At 34.9% G+C, this 21,144-nt stretch overlaps 1 protein-coding gene across 1 annotated transcript in view; it reads right to left on the minus strand.

Moving 5' to 3' along the window:
* Window positions 1-19,341, minus strand: part of LOC143223391 (uncharacterized) — a 59,251-nt gene extending 39,910 nt beyond the window's left edge. The window contains exon 1 of the mRNA XM_076451325.1: window positions 19,295-19,341. The gene's annotated coding sequence lies outside the window, so the exon portion shown is untranslated. The remainder of the gene's footprint in view (window positions 1-19,294) is intronic.
* Window positions 19,342-21,144: the final 1,803 nt, after the last annotated feature.

Here is a 21,144-nt window from a genome sequence, read left to right on the forward strand (position 1 = left end):
GTAATCAGTGTTGTCGGAAGAAGTAGGAAAATGGGAGTGCTTGGTTAGACATGCAGATTTTACAATGAGAGATTGATAGTATAAAGTGCTGCTAAAAAACATCTTCCGTAATGCCAAAGGCAGTTCAATTCATAGAGGTCTGGGAGCATGACCCCAGTAAAATAATTATAATAATTTACCGTTGCTATACGGGTTCATTATATAAAAGTGTGGGTGCAGCTTTCCTGGTTCCGACGCCTCAGGTAATGATTGAAATAATAATGAATTTGATCCTTCCACAGCAGTTTCTGCATGTACTTATTCTCGCTGACCGAATGTCTCACGACAGTAAACATATACTAATCCTTTTACATTAATAACAGCTACATAGAGCAACTTTTGTCCTTGAGTCTCAAGCTAGATTATTTATATTTCGGTACAGATTTCTTGAAAGGAAGTTTAGTGAAACAGGCAGTACAAAAAAATTCCACGGAGCTCGAGTACGTTACACTAAAGAGATTCAAGGTCTCAACATGTCGCTAAAATCCTTGTCGCTAAGTGCAGTTACGGTTTATATGACGACTTTTACCTATTTTATGCTACAAAAAGCTCCGTCGCAAATCTGCTACATCCAATTAAAGCCATTCGTCCCTGTAGTCTCTTCATAATCCATTTACAGTATAAGGACAATGGATTCCCAAGGCAACTTCAACAGTTTGAATGCTAAGAAATCCCCATGTCTTCATATGATGCAGTATCAATACCTTTATGATTCTGCAGTTGCTTGAGATATGCGACAGTTAAATACATATTTTAAGAAAGCAACTTGTCTACGTGTGACGAATACAGTTTTCCAGAAGATCCTTCTTGATTGTGTTGTGTACTCTTGTTTGTTTGTGTTTTGGATTTTGCGCAAAGCTACACGAGGGCTATCTGCGCTCGTTTGTTTTGAATTTTGCTACAGGAAGGCTATTAGTGCTAGCCGTCCCTAATTTAACAATGAAAGACTAGCAGGAAGGCAACTAGTCATTACCACCCACCGCCAACTCTTTAACGGCGAATAGTGGGATTGACAGACAAATTATAACGTCCCCATGGCTGAAAGGGCGAGCATGTTTGGTGTGACGAGAATTCGAACTCGCGACCCTCAGATTACGAGTCGAGTGCCTTAACCACCCGGCCATGCTGGGCCAGGTCTAGGGATTTAGAACGTTAAAATCAACGGTTCGATTCTTCTCAGCGGACGTATTAGATAGCGTGATATGGCTTGGACAAAAGAAAACATAAACATTCTTACAGTAAGTAAACGAACTAATTTTTTTATATAGTTTTACGATATAGTTTGAAATACGTGGTCAAGCTTTTCTTACTGACTTTCGTGTTTGTGTATCCTTGTAAATAAGATGCCACGCTTTGTTTACCACAACTGGAGGCTGACTTGTTGCATGTCATTTTCTAGATGGTCCTTGCTCCCAAAGTTTAACAATATTCCTTTGTTTCCAATTTCTTTAAGTACAAGGATTGTCCCCACCTAGGAAAATTATAAACCTCCATTCTAAACCCATTTTTATTATCATATTGTATCGAAAAGTGAGCTAATATTTTATGTAGTGATAACACGGACGTCTGTATTAAAGCAATGCAAAAGTCATCTATATTTTCTTATCTACAGGTCATCAAAAGCTAGATATGAAGAGCTATCTTGCACAGTCATTTTATCTTCAGTATCTATGCCAATTTTCAGCTATCCAGAGCGTCTCAAAGTTGAAAAATGGCAGACAGCCACACAGATTTCACGCAGCTAATAGAATGTAAGAGAAATACATGAACAAACAGACATTGGAATGAACCAAAAAATTGTAAATGGGTGAACTATAATAGGTTAATACTACATAATATTTGTAATTTTTATTCATTCTCTTACTATATTAGGCGTACAACACAAACACATACTAAAAGTGTCACTGGCACCACACAACATTCTGATTAACATGATTAACACAGCAGTCGATAAAGATTAAATGAGGAACTGACGACAAGAACGTTCATCTCATAAACTCATGTAATTAACTTTTTCCCCGCGCTATTTCAAGTACGAACACTGTAATTAGTACACAGTATCAACCACCAACGGTAATTTTACCTTATCAAGAGATGAAGTTAAAAATAAAAATCGTGTCGTACTTTAGATTGGCGGACGATGACACTCTTCAGACTTTAAAATCAATACACATATTATAAAAATATATTATCTGTTCACCATCACTCCAAACACATTTAGTTGTCAAAATGACCGACGCAAATTCACCAAATAATACTGACAATTTCGCATTTTGAAATTCATGATGTAAGCTCTTATAATACGTTAGGATTTTTTTCTCATCGGTCTGGTTTGGTTTTGAATTTCGCGCGAAGCACCCGAGGGTTTTCTGCACTAGCTGTCCCTAATTTAGCAGTGTAAGACTAGAGGGAAGGCAGCTAGTAATCATCACCCACCGCCAACTCTTGGGCTATTCTTTTACCAACGAATAGTGAGATTGACCGTCATATTATAACACACCCACGGCTGAAAAGGTAAGCATGTTTGTGACGGGGATTCGAACCCGTGATCCTCGGATTACGAGTCTACTACCTTAACCACCTGGTCATGCAGGGCCTTCATCGATCTGACCGAAGTGATTAAACTCTACACTTTTCAGCTGGTGACAGCGCGAGTTTTATTACTTCTCACTGTAGAGTGAACCGTGTCGTAGATCATTTGTGAAAATTGAATTATTTGACAATACTGTCGTATTTTTTCCCCTTCCTGAACGGCATAGCCAGGTAGTTAAGGTACTCGACACCTAACCCGAGGGTCACGAATTTGATTCCCCATCACACCAAACACGCTCACCCTTTCAGCCGTGAAGGGGTTATAATGTGTTGGTCAATTGCACTATTCGTTGGTAAAAGACTAGCTCAAGAAGTGGGGCTGAGTTGTGATGACTAGCTGCCTTCCGTAGTCTTACACTGCTAAATTAGGCACAGCTAGCGCAGATAGATCTCGAGTGGCTTTGCGCGAAATTCGAAAAACAAAGTCTTCCTAAACCTAGCATACACTTTTGGAACCACATCGAAGTACGTACTCAGAGAAATCGAAGAACATTCAACCAATAAACTACTCTCGTTACTAATATACTTTAATAAAGCTAGTTTTTTTTTTCGGAGAATAACCTCATAAAGCTAAGGCCGAAATTTAAAGAGCAGCGAAGTTGGCGAAAATTAAGGTTTCACTGCTCCACCTACTAAAGGGACCCATAACATCACAGAAGAAACAACTTCCTACAAACCGAAACTCAACACTAGTCTATAGAGCCCTGTACTGTAGTCCACTTAAACGAAACTTTTTTTACGTTTTATCAATCAGACAACCGCAATTCATAGCTAATATCTTGTGATAGTTTTTCAGACTCGTAGGTTTTTATAATTGCAATTGTTTTGTCTGTTTGTTTTCCATCTTTTCAATTGTCATAACTTATTAAAATAAAAAAAATATTACACTACTTTCTGAAACTAAATAAAATATATTACACTACTTTCTGAAACTAAATAAAATATATTACACTACTTTCTGAAACTAGATAAAATATATTACACTACTTTCTGAAACTAAATAAAATATATTACACTACTTTCTGAAACTAAATAAAATATATTACACTACTTTCTGAAACTAAATAAAATATATTACACTACTTTCTGAAACTACCCCTAATTCTGTAGAAGTTGTTAAAATTTTGAATAATTCATAATTTTATTATTTCAGATGTTACGTTATCAGTAATTTCAATTGTCCTGTTTAATAAATCTCAAACTAACAAGCATTCTTGGAGACTTGTTTACAAAAAAAATGTAAAACCCGAAGGCTTCATATGAAATATAACAAGTTTGACATTTAAAGTTCGAGTTACTAAGAACGTAAACATGTAAACATTTGTGTATTGTTTTGCCCAATTTTTAGAACTTTCACATAAAGAGTGTTCTTTGCACATTGTCAAGTCTTTACCCTAGGAATTAGGTCTACGTATTCTGAGAAGTGCAAAAGAAAAATCAGCTTATCACTTAGAACCATATTGGATTTACTGTTTATTCTATACCACAAGTATAATGTATGGCTGGAGTTTAGACCAAGTATCTGTTGCCTTCGCATATTTCCAATGATCTACCTTAACAATGGTCTTCAATCAATTTCGCGTATGGTTACAACTGATACAATTATTGTGTATAGTGGAGTTGGCTATACTCGGTCTTATGTGAATCTTTAATTATAGTAGATAAACAGAAAAAACAATTCACACTAGTTCACGTGCCCAGTTATAAGCAGACTAACCCACATGAAGTTTAACAAAACAAACGTTTTCCCGTGGGTTCTTTTCATCAAATAAAAAATATTCTTGAGGGTTTCAAACGAATATACAGATTTGTTGAGGATTTGTCATAACCAATGTGCGTAGATATAAAAAATATCTACTTTGACATTTTACAGAGAATGGTGCCTGTTAAAGTGCAAATGATAGAATAGCCTCTAAAAATTCCCGATGTTCTGTGATTCTACTACAAACTTCGTGCAGAAATGTACTTGTGATGATAAGACCCTTTCTCCATTCAAAGTGTATATTATGTACATGGTAATGGCATGTTAACCATAAGCTCAAGCTTCGAGTTACCACAGCGCAACCGGTAAAAATCTAAAACTTTAATTACATCACAAAAGTGATGTTTATATAGATCACTAAAACCATTTATACGCACAATGAATCTTTCTTTAAAAAGCAAACTTATAGCCCCGAGTTTTAAAAAAATTATGTACCATGACCCCGTTACGCTTCAAAATTATTTCTTCAATGTTCACCTTTGTAAGAAAAAAAAAGAGAAAAAAAAAAGCCTGGAGGGAGAGAGGTCGAATGGTCACTTCAATATTCGAATAAAACATAAAACGTGCATTATCTCCCCATTTATTTTTTAGTAAGTAATTGGCTTTCATGTAAGTCACTTAAGATTCTTTGTGTTGGAGAAAAGGTTCACTTTTTTTCCTTTTTGTAAAAGACACACACCCACTACACTCTGAAGTGCTGACTACGCCCCTACTGAAGTGAATGGCCTCTCCGGATAACAGCTGGATATTACGATAAAGACTCATGATTTTTTATACTTAAATATTTCAAAAGCAGCAGAGAATTATTACGATGCAAGTTTACAAGTTTTGTTTTGTCGTCTTTGAAATCAGTTTTATGACTGGTAAAAATTGTTGTAGTAATTAAATTTCTAACACTAAAACAAAACGGGTGAGGAACAGAGCGCGGCCCAGAGGCTAACGTGCCAGATGATGGATCTGCGGATCTCTTTACCAAATAAAAAAATTAGTGATAATAATAATAATCGCACTCTCTTTTTCGTAGTCGTAAGCGCGTTGTAAAGATGAAGGTAAAAATCACACATATCGGGCAGACAAAGGCAGCTTCAAGGGTGCGGTGGGTGGTGTTGTCTAAAGTGCCTTCAGTAGTCTATTAATTCAAAGTTAAGAACGTCTACCTTAAATAAACATTAAGCAACCTTGCACGAAAATCTGGAAAACAAAACAAAGGTACTATATATATTCCAAGAAAATGGACAAAGATACTATACATATTCCAAAAAAAGGACAATACAACACTATCACTACAGATATTCCCCCTTTTGTGAAAGTAGAGACTTTGCAACAAAACGTACACAAACTTGGACGCGTTTACGTGTGTTTTTCTTATAGCAAAGCCACTTCGGGTTATCTGCTGAGTCCACTGAGGGGAATCGAACCCCTGATTTTAGCGTTGTAAATCCGTAGACTTATCGCTGTACAAGCTGGGAACGCGCGTTTATGTCATTCATCAAGTCTGAGTATATAACTCGCACAGTTACGTATGGCTCTGTATTCAGCAAAATCGTTGGATATTTAGGTACAGAGATCATCTATGGTTACACCAAGTACAAAGCTGCATTCATCTTCCAGTTTATTAGGCGTCCATCAATCGCTCCCCGCAGTAACAGTACTCAAGGTCGATAACCTCAACAACGAGGAAAAGAAAGAAAGAACGTCAAGAAGAAAACAAAACACACAGTGTTTGGTAAATGTTACTACCTATATAAGTATAATAGTACTGTCTGTGTTTATATCCATGGAACTACTTCGAAGAGTGTGGATGGATCTTTACTACCTATATAAGTATAATACAGGATGTTCGGAAAGTCACTGTGCAGTTTTGTAATCATATTTTATTCAGTCTATTTCAAGCCAGTAACTGATAGCGGTGTTTAGAAACTAAATAAGAAGGATCCAAGCCTGTATTGATGCCAACGGGGGGTCACTTTCAACATTGTTTATAATTGTCATTCATATTTACCTCCTGTATTCTATATTGAAACATTTCATATTTACCTCCTGTATTCTATATTGAAACATGTCTGTTAATAAATATATATTATAAGTGCACAGTGACTTTCCGAACACCCTGTAGTCGTGTCTGTGTTTATGTCCATGGAACTACTTCGTAGAGTGCGGATGGATCTTCAAACCTGATACAGAGATTGATTGGGTCCAAGTGAGGATTCAAACAAATTTTCAGTTTTGCGGTTTTTACAAGCGTTTTTGTGATTGTTTGCTGTGTTGTTTTTTAACACTACTTCACCCTATGTACATGGAACTTCACCAAATGTGGAGATTCACTGGGTCCATGAGGAGATACAAACAAATTTTCAGTTTTGCATTTTGCGTGTTGCATTTTTATAGGCGTTTTTTCAAGAGTCGTATATAAGGAAAGCAACGTTTTATGTCCTAAGATAACCTTTCATTAACCATGAATTTATACAAGTTCCGTACAGGAGACGGGTACTAACTGGTGTAGAATATATCACACTATTACACATGATGTAGTAAAATACTGAATAAACAACAACATTTTGATTTTTATGCCACGGTTCATTTTAACAAGTAAATCATTGATGTCATGGTAACGTTTTGTAATAACACTATCATCAGTGGTTGAAGACCCGGCATGGCCAGGTGGGTTAAGGCGTTCGACTCGTAATCTGAGGGTCGCGGGTTGGAATCCCCGTCAAACCAAACATGCTTACCCTTTCAACCATGGGGGCGTTATAATGTTACAGTCAACCTTCCTATTCGTTGGTAAAAGAGTAGTCCAAGAGTTGGCGGTGGGTGGTGATGACTAGCTGCCTTCCCTCTAGTCTTACACTGCTAAATTATAAACGATTAGCGCAGATAGTCCTCGTGTAGTTTTGGGCGAAGTTAAACAAAAACAAATAATCTTTGTTGAACGCATGTCATTTGTTCAAAAAAGTCGGTAACGTTCATTTGAAGGATAAAGCTGTTGAGTATCGTAGCATCCAACTTTAGTACACAATATAGCAGAGTCGATTTGTACCAGAGAAAGTCCTTATCTGTATGAGTAAATATGAATATAGAACTAGTTTAGACATCAGTTCTGATGCCTCAGCAAAACAAATAGACTTCCTCATTGTTTGTACTACTGAACTTAAGTACTGTAGCAAGTTAGAAACAAATTGTATTACAATTAAGGTATTAATCTAGTAGATGATTTATTCAACAATACTTCGAGCCTAAATCATTCAACAGGTGATAATTAAGCAGATACTGTAGTTGAATGTACTGGTGTTTAAAATGCATAGTACCACTACACTACTATTATCTTAAGTAGTATTATTTACTATGCTCTACAGTTCAATGTCATTTTTATTTTAAGTAATTAAAGAATAATATAAATAATCCCCTAATAAAGCTGATACAGCGAAATGTAGGGAACATATGGTAAATTAGTCGTATTTATTAGCGGCCTAAACTGTTTAACATTCTCCAGTTTATAATAAAATCACTGTTAAAAGAATGAAAATGCAGTTAAATGCTATCCATAACGCTTGGAGTTCGGAGTGCTTATGATATTGAAAGGGCATTTCAACTCCAAAAGTGTAACCTTCGATATTCCCTTAATAAGGCAATAATAAAGGATAAGTTAAATTCAAACCAACAACTCTAAGACATTGTTTTCCAAACTCGTGTTAAACCTTCTTGTGTAGCTGCATAACACTAAAGGTTTCGAATCATGACAATTAGGCTAAGGAACTGGCTTTATTATTTTTGCAAAGTTTAAACCTTCTGGAGATGTAACTAAGACTATGAGCACAAAACGCTGTGTAAACACAAAACGTTAAAAGTTTATAAAATTAAAGTACGAAATGTTCTTCTTGTGTACTCCACATATATTTTTCATATCTGACAATCGTTAATCAACAAGTGTAGTAACATGCAACCTTAGTATAAAATAGCTATAGTGTTATTTTATTTCAATACATCGAATTTTCCAAACACATCAGTACTTGCAATATAGCCATCAATATTTTATTTTCTAAATCATAGTGTCATTGGCGTAATAACTACTTTTGTCCCAACACCCCTATACCTGAAGGTTAGGGGTCTGTTCTTATAAACGTCAGATTAACTTCAACCAAATGTTGTTATAGTCATTAATTAACAAACTTACCTGTGCAGGTAAAGTGTCTAAAATACCTACCATTAGAAACTCGTTTTTGATTTCCTGAAGTCTCGAGACAAACGTTTTGAATCTATTATACTCTATCACTTGCCATTTAGTTAACTAATTTTTGCATACTTCCAAATTATAATCTAAAAAATAATTTAGAATTATTAATCACAGAATTATATATTTACCTCTGAGTTGCTTAAACCCCATTGGTGCGAGTATTAAGTGCTGCACAGAAATTTAAATTTAAAAACAAGGAGATCTTCAGCTACCTCGACAACAATATTCAATACATTAAACGATTCTTCAAATAATTTAGAACAAAATAATTTATTTTTCTTTACCAAATCAACTATTTTAAGGAAATCTCTCAATTAAAAAATCGTTAACAAGTCTTTAGAAAACTCAGTTCTAAATAATTATCTTCTACAGTGAAAAAATGTTTCGTTCGTTCGTGAAAAATCAGTCTCCATGAAGTTAATTAATTAAATATTTTGTCTGAACATAGTACAAGAACGTCATGTTCAAGCTTATTTAAATAACTTTCTGGTTTAATGCTTTGCTAATCTATGGAACGTAGAAATCTTAACTGAATATTAGAAACAGCTCTATTTATGTAGCATCACGAAACTAAGCTTCTTGTATCGTATACAATAGCCATGGTAAAAACAAAAATATGCGACGTTTGTAATTATCCCTACCTGGAATACCTTGATGTTTCTATTTTTTACCATTTACTCTCTGAAGCTTGCAAGCTGGATGAACATTATTTATTGATAACAAAATATAAATCTTTGCTGTGAATATTCTAGAAAGTTTAAGTTGAAACCAAACAAGATTCAAACACAAATTACCTTCAGTATCTTTAAATTTATAACACAGTTCAAGAATATTTTTATTTACTTCTGCTTTACAATAATTCGAGTATACAGACAAAAACAACAAATATGACGGATTTTATATTATATATATATGTTTTAATATCGATGTTTATTGCCTCTTGGGACTAAGGCTCGGATCTTTCCTATAGAAAGTTACACCCCTACAGGCATTTATTATTGTTATTTTTATAACAGTCTTTGTGATAAAAGCCAAACTATTTAGTTAGTTTAAAATTGAACAGAAACTAAATGGAATAATTATCAAGATCAATATTGGTCCACAATCTTGTCTCTCTAGGTAATACAACCACGACCTCTAATGTTGTTAGTTCAAATATATGTACATTATCTGAACAAAAACAAAAATTCACTAATCGCGACTTAAATCCATTATGAAAACGTAATGCCTATAGTTACTGAATTTAATGTTTTTCCGAGTATTGAATTACAGTAACAAACATCAGTGTCCTCTAGCCGAAGGAATTTTATTTTTTCTATCTTTTATATCCTTAACCGCTTTTAAAAGTGCTTAATATGTCGATTAGAAATGGTAAAAAAAAAATCAAACATAAATGAGACATCAGAACACACAAACCTGCGTTATTCAAACCGTTTATCACAAGCAGACTAATGTTATTAAAGTCTTTAACAAACTGGAAAATGGGAATTATGTTTTATATAATCACTAGGGGAAAATTATATATAAGTCTATACAGCGGAGAGAAACATCTCAGTTGGAAAATACTGTTAGAATGTGCGCTAAAATATTGTTCGCTATAGTTATCGTCTGGAGAAAAAAAACAAATCCTTGTTACTGGAAGTTGTTTTTATTGCTTCTGAAAACATGGATTTATATTCGTAATTCTACCAATTACTTATTTGTATTTAAATATTTAGAAAACTTTAATTTTTATATGGTGACGGCAATTAGAAGACGCTACCATCTAAACAGTATTCCTAGAACTCGATAGTGTGTGCCCGTGCAGATAAATCCGACAGCCGTCTGTGGCATGTTTCTCGAAAACTCACGTGATCAAAATCTGTATAACACGTACACCAATTTTGTGAACCCAAACACAAGCACGTGCCGCATATTTCCTCCTTCTCTAGCGATGTCCTCCATCTGTCTCCTGTCTTTGTCTATAAAATATTTGTATTCATAGAGCAGGTGCGTCGAGGAACAGCTGCAATGAACATGTACACGCATCAACAGTTAAAAATAGTTAGAGAAAATTATGTTTTCTCTAACTATGAATTTGCCCATCTTTCTTTTCTATAATAAACAAAAAAGTCTCCGGACTTTCACCGGTAGAAACGTGGTTTTGATACCAGTAGAGTACCGCCAGTCCATTTTGTAGCTTCATGCATTTTATTTGAAAATAATACTTTATTTATGAATATAAAAATTCGAAAGAGAACAGTACAGTCATATTTTCCAAACTCAATGCATAATCACTATTTGTTTTTTGTTTATACACCAGGTGGAGATAGACTCTGCGATATTACGCATAAGTTTCAGTTCATAAAAATTAAAAGGTAGCAATTTTTAAAAATATTCTATCACTACATCTATCCCCTATCTCGTATATGGTATAACTGGATTTAAAGGAAACTAGCAACTTACAACTTTATCCCTGACTTAAAATACCTAACACATGTCAATTTAGGCCTCACACAGATTTTTTTTTTCTGTCTTCCTGCAATGCAGTCTTCAGGGCACTCCTGCGATGCCGAGGAAACTGAATGTGATCGTCTACAAAATGACATACATTGAGTTGTTTGTCTCTAGTTTTTCTAGGAATAAACATTAGTTAATTAACTTCCTTGTAACACTGGTGCAAAGTATGAAGCGAGTCGGCCTCATAAAAGACTGAGTGTGGTTTAATTAGTTTTCTTCCATAGGAAGTTTATTTTATATCTATTCTGTGAAAATGTTATTCCAAATGAACAAAATTATATATACTTACTAAAAAAAAGTTTGACTTGTTTTGAAGTTTGCACAAAAGCTACACGGGGGTTATTTGCGCTAGCCGTCCCTAATTTAACAGTATAAGACTAGAGGGAAGGCAGCTAGTCATCACCACTCACCGCCAACTGCTCTTTTACCAACAAACATTGGGATTGACTGTCACTATATAACGCCCCCACGGCTGAAAGGGCGAGAATGTTTGGTGTGATGGGGATTCGAACCTGCGACCCTCGGATTACGACTCGAGTGCCTTAACCACCTGGCCATATCTGGCCTATTAAAAACACCTTAGAAAATACTTTAAAACCAACTCTGCTCTTGAGTACATAACTTCTTTTGCAGTTTTATTCTTTTACAACCTAAATGTATATTTTGTGTACGTTATTATTATAAGCGAAACCACTTGTCTCATGCACAAATGACACATTTCAGAGTGTTTAAAGGTACCTTCACGTAACGTCACTTATTTGTAAAACAGAAACAACAACAGAATCTTAACGATCCAAATTTATCGTCTTATGTTGAGCTCTTAAAGTTTTGTCCACATATTACATACATTAGATTCTGGTCGTGTCTAAAAAATAAATAATGAAAGCTTTCCCACACGTACAGATGGATTTTATTGTAATTACTAAACAAACTAATAATGTAATAAGTATGGCAAGGATTTACATAAACTTCAAAACGTTTTTATAAAGTAATATAGAAAAATCTAACTAACACGAATTTGTCATGCTTCATAATGCGTGAGCACGTGCTTAATTCTTATAGCTGTGACGTTTGAAAATACAAGTTACTCTGAAGTTATTGCTGGGCCATTTCAAAATTTCATACTCACCTATCATTTAATGACAGCTCTGTTCACTTAGTAAAAAATGAAATATTTGGTGTCAGTCTTCAAATTTATCAACACGATTGATTCCTCGTTACAAATATGCTCCCTAGTTGCTCAGCGTTAAGGCTGCGGAGCCGACTTTCGATACATATGGTGGGAAGAGCATAGGCAGCCTGTTGTGCAGCTTTGTGCTCAACAAAACGAAAACAAGCACAACATTACAAAATTAGGTAGTAAGGTGTTTTATTTTCAATTGTTTTAATCTTCATTATTAAGAAGTTCAGCTTATATAACTAGCAGTTTATATTTATATACACTGGTTGGTTTGTGGAATTTAGTTCTTAACAAACAACCCGTGTTCAACTGATCATAATACGTCTCCAACATTTCGTGTAAATGTTATTTGAAAATAAACCAACTGACCAATCACGAAGATAATCGTTGCGCTCAGATATTGTATACACTCTCTCCCCTCGACATAAAAATGGAGTGGGGTAAGGTTTCCAATGGTATTTAAAATACGTCAGTCTCAAATACAGTCTTTTTGCACGTATTAAGTCGTTGGGCACTCAAAACTAAAATACGGGTTTAAAACATTTTGTTGTTTGAATTTCGCGTAAAGCTACACGAGAGTTATCTACGCTAGTCGTCCTTAATATAGCAGTGTAAAACAAGAGGGAAGGCAACTAGTCATCATCACCCACCGCCAACTCTTGGGCTACTCTTTTACCAACGAATAGTGGGATTAACCGTAAAATTATAACACTCACACGGATAAGAGGGTGAGTATGTTTGGTGCGACGAGGATTTGAACCCACGACCCTCAGATTGCAAGTCGAACGCTTTAGTCCACCTGGCCATGCCGGGCCATAATTTGAAACGTACTACTGACATAATTATTCTTCAACCAGCAGAGTATTTTATCTGTATTATGCGTCGGAGGCAATTAAGATTGCATACTTTATGACACAAACCCAGATAGAACATGCTATACTGAAAGACGTATCTAACACGTAGTGGAGATACACATTAAGACTGCTTGCTATCGGTACAGATGCAAGTTATGTTGGTGTTTTTTTATTATTATTATTATTATTGTTGTATCTATATTCATTCACATAACAGTTTTAGCGTCGCGACGTATTAACCACGAAAATAATTTTCAAAAGCATTAGATCAAGTATCAACAAGTACTCAGTTTTTCTGAATAACAAATATATTCTTAAATCGAAATTTTCTGTAAAACGTGGCATCCGAACGTCAGTATGGATTTACCGTAAAATTAACAGCATAAATAACAACAAACCAAACTTTGCGGAATCACGTGCGAGGCATACAGTTTGAACATTTATGTAAAGCCTGGGATAAATACATTTCCGGGTAAGAACACTGTTGGTGATGGTTCATATTTGGTTTCGTTGATTAATATTCGCATATAGCTTAACATATGAGCAACAGAAACACGCACACTTGTGGTATATTTATGTAGGCTATATGCCAAACAAAACAACTTCTCCGAGCTTTGATTCTTCTCCGTTTATCACTGTAAATGAGACGTTTTATCGCGATTTAAAGTGACATTCTAACCACAAACGAGGCAGAAGTCGATAAAACAACCCAAGCGTCGAATACTCTTCTTAAACTCGTATAGGGAAATAAATGTTGGTGTTCTCTTATAGATGTAGGTACATACTCAGAGGGTGTGCATGTGTTGTAGGTACATACTCAGAGGGTGTGCATGTGTTGTAGGTGATTTTTATCCCCCCCCCTTTTTTTTTCGGTACTGTTCTATTAAAAGAATGCATCATCAAAACAACCTGGAAAGTGTTGGTTACGATATTGTTCGAGTGTTAATCATATAAACAACAGTTAGGGCGTGCCAGTACTTCGACTTAAAATATTACCTAACATAGGGAGCTCTGTTTGTTCCATATTTGGTATTACTCAGTGTGTATAAGTACGAAAGTCTAATGTGGTGGTGAAGTTAAAAATGAGTAATCGCTCGCACGGCGCCATCTGGTGTGATCAAGAGTGACAAGCGGAAATGGATTAGCGCCTGTCTGACTGTAAAAGCACGTGATGACATGCAGATCAACACGCACTGGAAGGTAAGTGACCCTGCCAAACAATAAATTGTCCACAGCTGTCTTTATCAAGTTCATTTGTAAACTCGTTTACCTCTCAAAGTCGATACCTTTCAATCTCTTTCAAATCAAGTTACAAAACAAGTTTCTTGTCTTATTTACTTAAAGAATAAATAAATACCGTAACTCATCCTCCTATTTACATCCCACATCGCATTTCAATGTTTAATAACAAACGTTAATCCAAATAAACTGTCATAAATCTTTTACACCCACCTTCATAACAATGGAGAGGAAACAAAATTCGTGGATAAAGTATTTTTGTTCACAAATTAAAACCAATAAACAGACTGTTAAATTGTATATCTCCCCAATGGCAATTAGTGGATATGAGGCTCCCAATGTCATTCGTTTACATAACACTAATGACTGATACACAAATTCGTGGAAAAAGTAATTCACTTCTTGCGCTCTTTCTTCTTATTTTACAATTGTGTAATCTTGTCTCGTAGAGACATATTTTAAACAGTACTAAAAGGTCAGATAAAGTTCACTTTTTGGTTTTCGCTGAAAACTTTGAGGCAGAGTTAGCACTCGCACATTAAAAAAACTTAAATTTGCTACGCAGAAAAATACGTCTAAACACAGATAGCTATAATATCCAAGAAGAACGTTCTACAAAAACAAACATTCTTTCAAATTCTTATAATAAAGTGTTATTTTTTTTCTTGAGATCTACAAAATCAATGACCCTAGATGTCTTCACTAAAGGTCAGAGACAGATTTAGAAGTTCCTTCATGGTCTGGTGACCAATTCTCCAACTACACCCATCGAATGTAATACTAAGAAAAAATATACTAAAAACATAAAAATTACGACTCCACTGCTTAAAAGGCTACCAGCCTCTGACACAGTAGGGAGCTTCCTATCAACGTCGATCCTAGGCTCACAACCCTTCCTGGACATTAGGCCTTTTTCATCACCGAGGACTCCAACCAATGAGTGCATACAAAATGCAATAACTTACTTTAATACATGTTAATATTTCCTCTTGTGTTGTACTTGCATTCCACCCCTTGCAGGTATAATGGTACATACCATAAATAAAGACACTTTTAGATGTCAGGAACACTTGCAAGTGAATATTTTTTGTATATATCTCGGTTCTCCAGTTTCCCAGATCTCAGTTTTGGAAATTCCGATCTATACATGTAAAACACTGACCAGGTATTGTACTATACCATTGTCAACAGTATTCAATACCACATAAAAACATTATTGTGTTCGTATGATAAGACCAACTTGTTAGCTTGCCAATTGTTGTGGATTATAGTAAAGTAATAGAAATAATCTACGTAAATAAATAACTGATGTTAAATAATAATAACGTTACGTCATTAATTCTTACCGTAAAAAAAAAGTCTTAAATAAAACTGATAATTACAGTTTATTTCCTTAATCTAGTTCACATTGTAACCGTCGTTGTCACGATATCTATTTCACTCGTGGGTTCTTAAAATCGCCGATATCCGTTAGCTGAAATTACATAACACTGAATAAAACAAAACTCCACAGGTACCTAAGCCGAAAGAATAATTAAGTGTTAAAGTGTTATATAATTTATATTAATCCTAGCGTGTTGCTAGCGTTTATTTAATTTTTATCACCCTTTTTCATTTATAGAGTACAGAATAATACAAGACAGACGCGCACACACCTCTCACACCCTTCTTAAACTCCCAAGAAATCTTTAAGCGTCTATTAGCTATCGAATACTGAATGTAGTTGTTTTCTATGAACCCAACTGTATCATCTTCTGCTCTGAGTAACATGCACTGTTATTACGCTTGAATCTATGCTTACAATTTTATATCCCTTTCTACAAATGGCCGACAATGGCTCTCAGTGCACTTATGGAAATCATGATAAACAGTTAGAGTTTGACAATAAATTGAAGAAAGTGAACATAGAACAAGTGATTTTTTAACCACTTCACAAATTAAAAAAAAGACAGAAGCGTTTTTTTTAATAACAATTAATATATATTGAATACAAATAACAAAAAAAATGTTCCGGTCGCGTCTTCTTGAAAAATGATGACTTCTCATCGCAACTTAGCACAGATAGCCCTCGAGTAGCTTTGTGCGAAATTCCAAAAAAAAAAACAACAATCATCGCGACTCGTCATGTTGCATTTCTCCGGCTACTAAGACGTTAAGTGCGTTACCGCTTGTGTTGTTTGTTTTTTAATATGCTACATACAGTATAAACATTAACTTGAGATATAAAACAGCTAACAGCAGATATTTTAGAACAAAATTAAGAGAAAAACATTTGTAGCAAGTTCGTAGTGGTGGAAAATTCGCGAAATTCCGAAAGTGCACAAACACACATGAAAAATACTTTTTTCAATGGTTAAAAGGTCGCAAACCTAAAAAGAATGACATATTTTGTTAACCCAGAATTTCTAGGGTGTGTGGGTAGGTGGGGTAATGCGTACCAAGCATAATACCACTTTATCCGTAGAACGCCACTGCTGGGGGCCCGCGATATGCTTTTGTATTTGGGCAAATAAAAGTTGAAGCCTCAACTAACAAGACAAGTTACCCTTCAACCACCATGTACATACTTACCCACATTCTACTTTACTGATGACTAATTTCGTCAATCCATCGAAGTCCACACCTGACTACATGAACCATGCAGCGGTACACCTGCGTTGTCATGGAAACAGCGCACCTGGAGCGCGTGATTCCTTTATATTTTATTCTTAAGTGTTAATCCACACGAATTATTCGTTGATTTATACACAGATCTTACGAACATAATTACATTTCTTTTTCTTGAAAGGTACCGTCGCTGACGTCCAGATACAGAAAAACTTATACGCACTTGCAACGTTCGTATATAAATATTGTTGGTAATTCCGATAAAGACATTTTTAAGTAGTACATGTTTTCAACAATCTTCTGAGTAATTATAGATATTTTTGTTTATATTTGCACTTCTGTTTTTTATTTTTAAGTTTTAAACTCCCACAGACGCTAATTATTCCCAAAACCAGTATTTATTTACTATATGATGAACAGTGCATTGTAATTATACCCAGCATGCAACGTTAGTAGCAGACGAACTAAAGCCTTACTTACGTCGTAGATACAACGTGGCCTAGATATGTTATACAAAAACAGACAGATGTGTTTTACAAACAGCGGTGACCTAATCTGATCCTCAGTCACAGTCGAAGAACCTGTCTTTCCCTCTCCCCAAAAAAACAACAAAAAACACACACATATACGACTAACCTAAATCCAAATGGAAGCATCATAAAAAAATGTGTGCGGAAAATAAATGAATAAAAAAGAGGTAGAGTATATTATTACATAAAAACATAATTGAGAAAACTTATTATGCTTAGAAATGTATGTGAACAATATATCAATTAAAAACTGACCAAAGTAATTCACAACTAATTTTTTAAATTAGAATAAATCAGGTACAATCTGTTTATCAAGTTTCAGTATCAGTTTGTAACTACTATTTTCGTACACAAGTAAATCGACTAATTACGGTTACTGAAAGGTACAATACAGAATTTCTATCACCTCTTTACAAGTAGTTCGTTTTATATTAGTTTTATTTAGCAATACATCAAATTCTCTGTCAGTTATCAATCGTTGGATGCATTCTTCCCTGTTGACTAACACGGTAACCCAATTCTGTTGGGTTACCTAGATTTATTTAGACAGACGACCTCAATGACTTAATGTTACACACTAATAAGCACTCGATCGCTGGCTTTTTTTCAAAACGTACATGAAACTAGCCGAGTACTCGTCTCCTGGACGGAAGTTATGCAAATTCGGGATTAATGGAAGGTTATCTTAGGACATGAAAAGTTGCTTCCCTTATATGTAATTGTAAACAAAAACCCTAAAAACTGTAAAACAAAATTTGAAACCGCAAATTTGTGTGCATCTCCGCATGGACCCAACAAACCATAATATTATCTGGCGGAGATCCGCAACAGGATAAGAAATAGTGGTAAAAACACAAAAACGCCCATAAAAACCGCAAAACTGAAAATTCGCAAGTACCCAGGCATGGACCTAATGAACCTCTATATTAATTTTAGTGAAGATTCATCTACACCCTCCGAAGTAGTTACATGGACATACAGTACTACCATATTTATATATATAAACCAATGTAATCTGGTTAAATGATTTAACAAATTAAAGATTAAAATTAGTGTGTTTATAAATTCAGTAAAGTTTATTATAAAAACTTAGGATATCAAAGTACGACCTGATAAAGGCGTTACATTTTCTACTAATGGTTTAGGTCTGATAACAATCCTTAAAACCCGAGAAAAAATTGTTCCTCAAATATTACCAAATATAAATATTTTTCGCTGCTTACGACAACAATAAAACGCTGGCCACAGTGAAAAATTATCACTACTGCAAAATCAGTATTAATTGTTTGTCAAAAAACAAAAACGAAACGATACTAATTACTGTGAGATAAAATAACGTAATCAGTGACTATCGTTTCTGGAACTAACTTAAAATCCATATCTGTAACTGTACTTCGAAAGGTTCATATATTAGTGAGTGTTGTATATTACTTCTTTGATAAATGTATTAAATTCTTCGAAAACAAGTTATTTAATCAAATAATTATTAGGCCCTTGTAAACATTCAATACTCTGTAGATTCGACTATTCAAATCATTTTACAAACATCTATAGAACCATAATGAAACTAATACAACTATGACTAATATATAATAGACCAAAGTAACTGTTTAATTAGATAAGTATATCACAGAAATTATATGTCACACGTTATTACTTACCCAAACTAGATTCACTAGTAGGATAATAAACTATTAACGAGGTTAATAAAAATTGTCTAATCTCTTTCTAGAATAAACGTCCGTATATATGACTAACCTAGCCAGCCACTGCTGTCGAATGGGTTTGACTGACTGCAGGAGCGACCTCTGCGTACAACGCCGAAAAATTACTCGATCACAGATCAATCACGTTGCTAGCGGCAACGAAGAGGCTGTTGGTCCAGAAGTGCCCGTGTGTCTGGCGTCTGTACAGCTAGCACGTGACATATCTTCGTCTACCCTGTTTGTTTCGCTGATATTGTGATGGTTTAAATGAACTCTCTAAATATTAGGTTTTTTGGAAAAAATATAACGTTAATATCAAACCACAGACGGATTCAGTAAAAAATATAAAAGAATTTGCATCTGGTAACACTTTGTATGGACATTCAAACCTATTTACCTTTACTTAATGATGGCTTACAAAGATCAGTAGAAAGTTACCAATTTGAGTAACTTATAAATGATTAAATTTTACAAGTAGTTTTACATTTATTCACTTTATAGACGTTTAGGCGAACCTACGTATACAAAACTCAGATTAATTCATAACGTCTGGTACAGTTGACGTCACAGCAGCACCTAGCGAGGAAGTCTGACAACAATAAACTCACTGCTGTCTGCAAATTCTTGTTTCTTAATAAAGCTAATGATCAGTGACACGACTTCTAAAAATTCTCAGCGTCATTAAAGTTGACAGTAGACATCTCGTTCATCGTCGTTAGTTCGTAGGTCTAAAATTAACGAAGGCACTGAGGTCATATCATTCACTAAAGTACCCAAATATACGTTCAAAACATTATATTTGATTTTTGGGTTATTACAAAAATGTGATAGTAGTGTACGTGGTTCAAGATGTAGGCCAGAACCTCTGGAGCATAGATATGGTTCTCAAATTAAGATTTATCATAATTACTTTTATACATTCTTTATGTCATCTGCTCTTTAGACGATTTCAACGCCCACGAAAAAAATAAAGAAATGCAGTGGCTATTCGTACGTGCCTGTACTCCAACTTTCCTAGGTTATTCGTACGTCAACATATATACTGTTATTGCTTGTTGAATTCCCCGCAAAGCTACTCGAAGGCTATTTGCGCTAGCGGTCTCTAACTACGAAGTTATAGGCTAGAAAGAAGGAAGGCAACTAATCTACACCACTTACCGGCAACCCACGGGCTTCTTTAATCCAATAGTATTACCACTTTCCTATTACCACTCTTACAACACATCCACGACTCCAAAGTACATAGGGTGTTTGGTTTTTTCGGTAACAGAACAAGAACCAGGAATCCACAGTCCGACACGCTAACTGCTAGGATGCTTGTCTGCGTGTAATTAAGCACAAAGCTACATAATAAACTATCTGTCCCATGAGTATCGAAACCCGGTTTTTAACGTTGTTAAGAAAAGAGACAATCCGCTGTGCTACTGGTGGCTGCTGTAACGTTCTCTGCCCCAGACTTATATCAAGCATCATGTGTGACGTCCAAAAACATTGCATATTAACAACAGAAGTCAGTCAACAATAGTATCACACATAAATTATTTGTTAGCATGCTAAACACAATTTTTAAATCGATCGTTTAAATATCACGTATTTACGTTGCAAAATCATCGTTAAATAATAGTTGAATACAGTATTTAGGCTTAATACTATGACTGTTTAAGTAGAAGAAACAACGTTTAATTTTTGAAGCACAAAGAAAAAACAACCCCGCAACAGACAACTAGCTATTCTACAATTTAAAAACAAATCAGGTTTGTTATAAAGAACTGTCCATTCTGTAGTTTAAAACAACGTCATCTTCTACCAGAATGACTTTTTCGTCACACCCTAGTGATTTAAAAAGTAGTTAGTATACGACAAAACAACATGCTTTAGGTATTCAACTATTTATACCAAACG

This window comes from Tachypleus tridentatus, chromosome 8 (genome assembly GCF_004210375.1).
Source record: "Tachypleus tridentatus isolate NWPU-2018 chromosome 8, ASM421037v1, whole genome shotgun sequence".
Classification (NCBI taxonomy): Eukaryota; Metazoa; Arthropoda; class Merostomata; order Xiphosura; family Limulidae; genus Tachypleus; species Tachypleus tridentatus.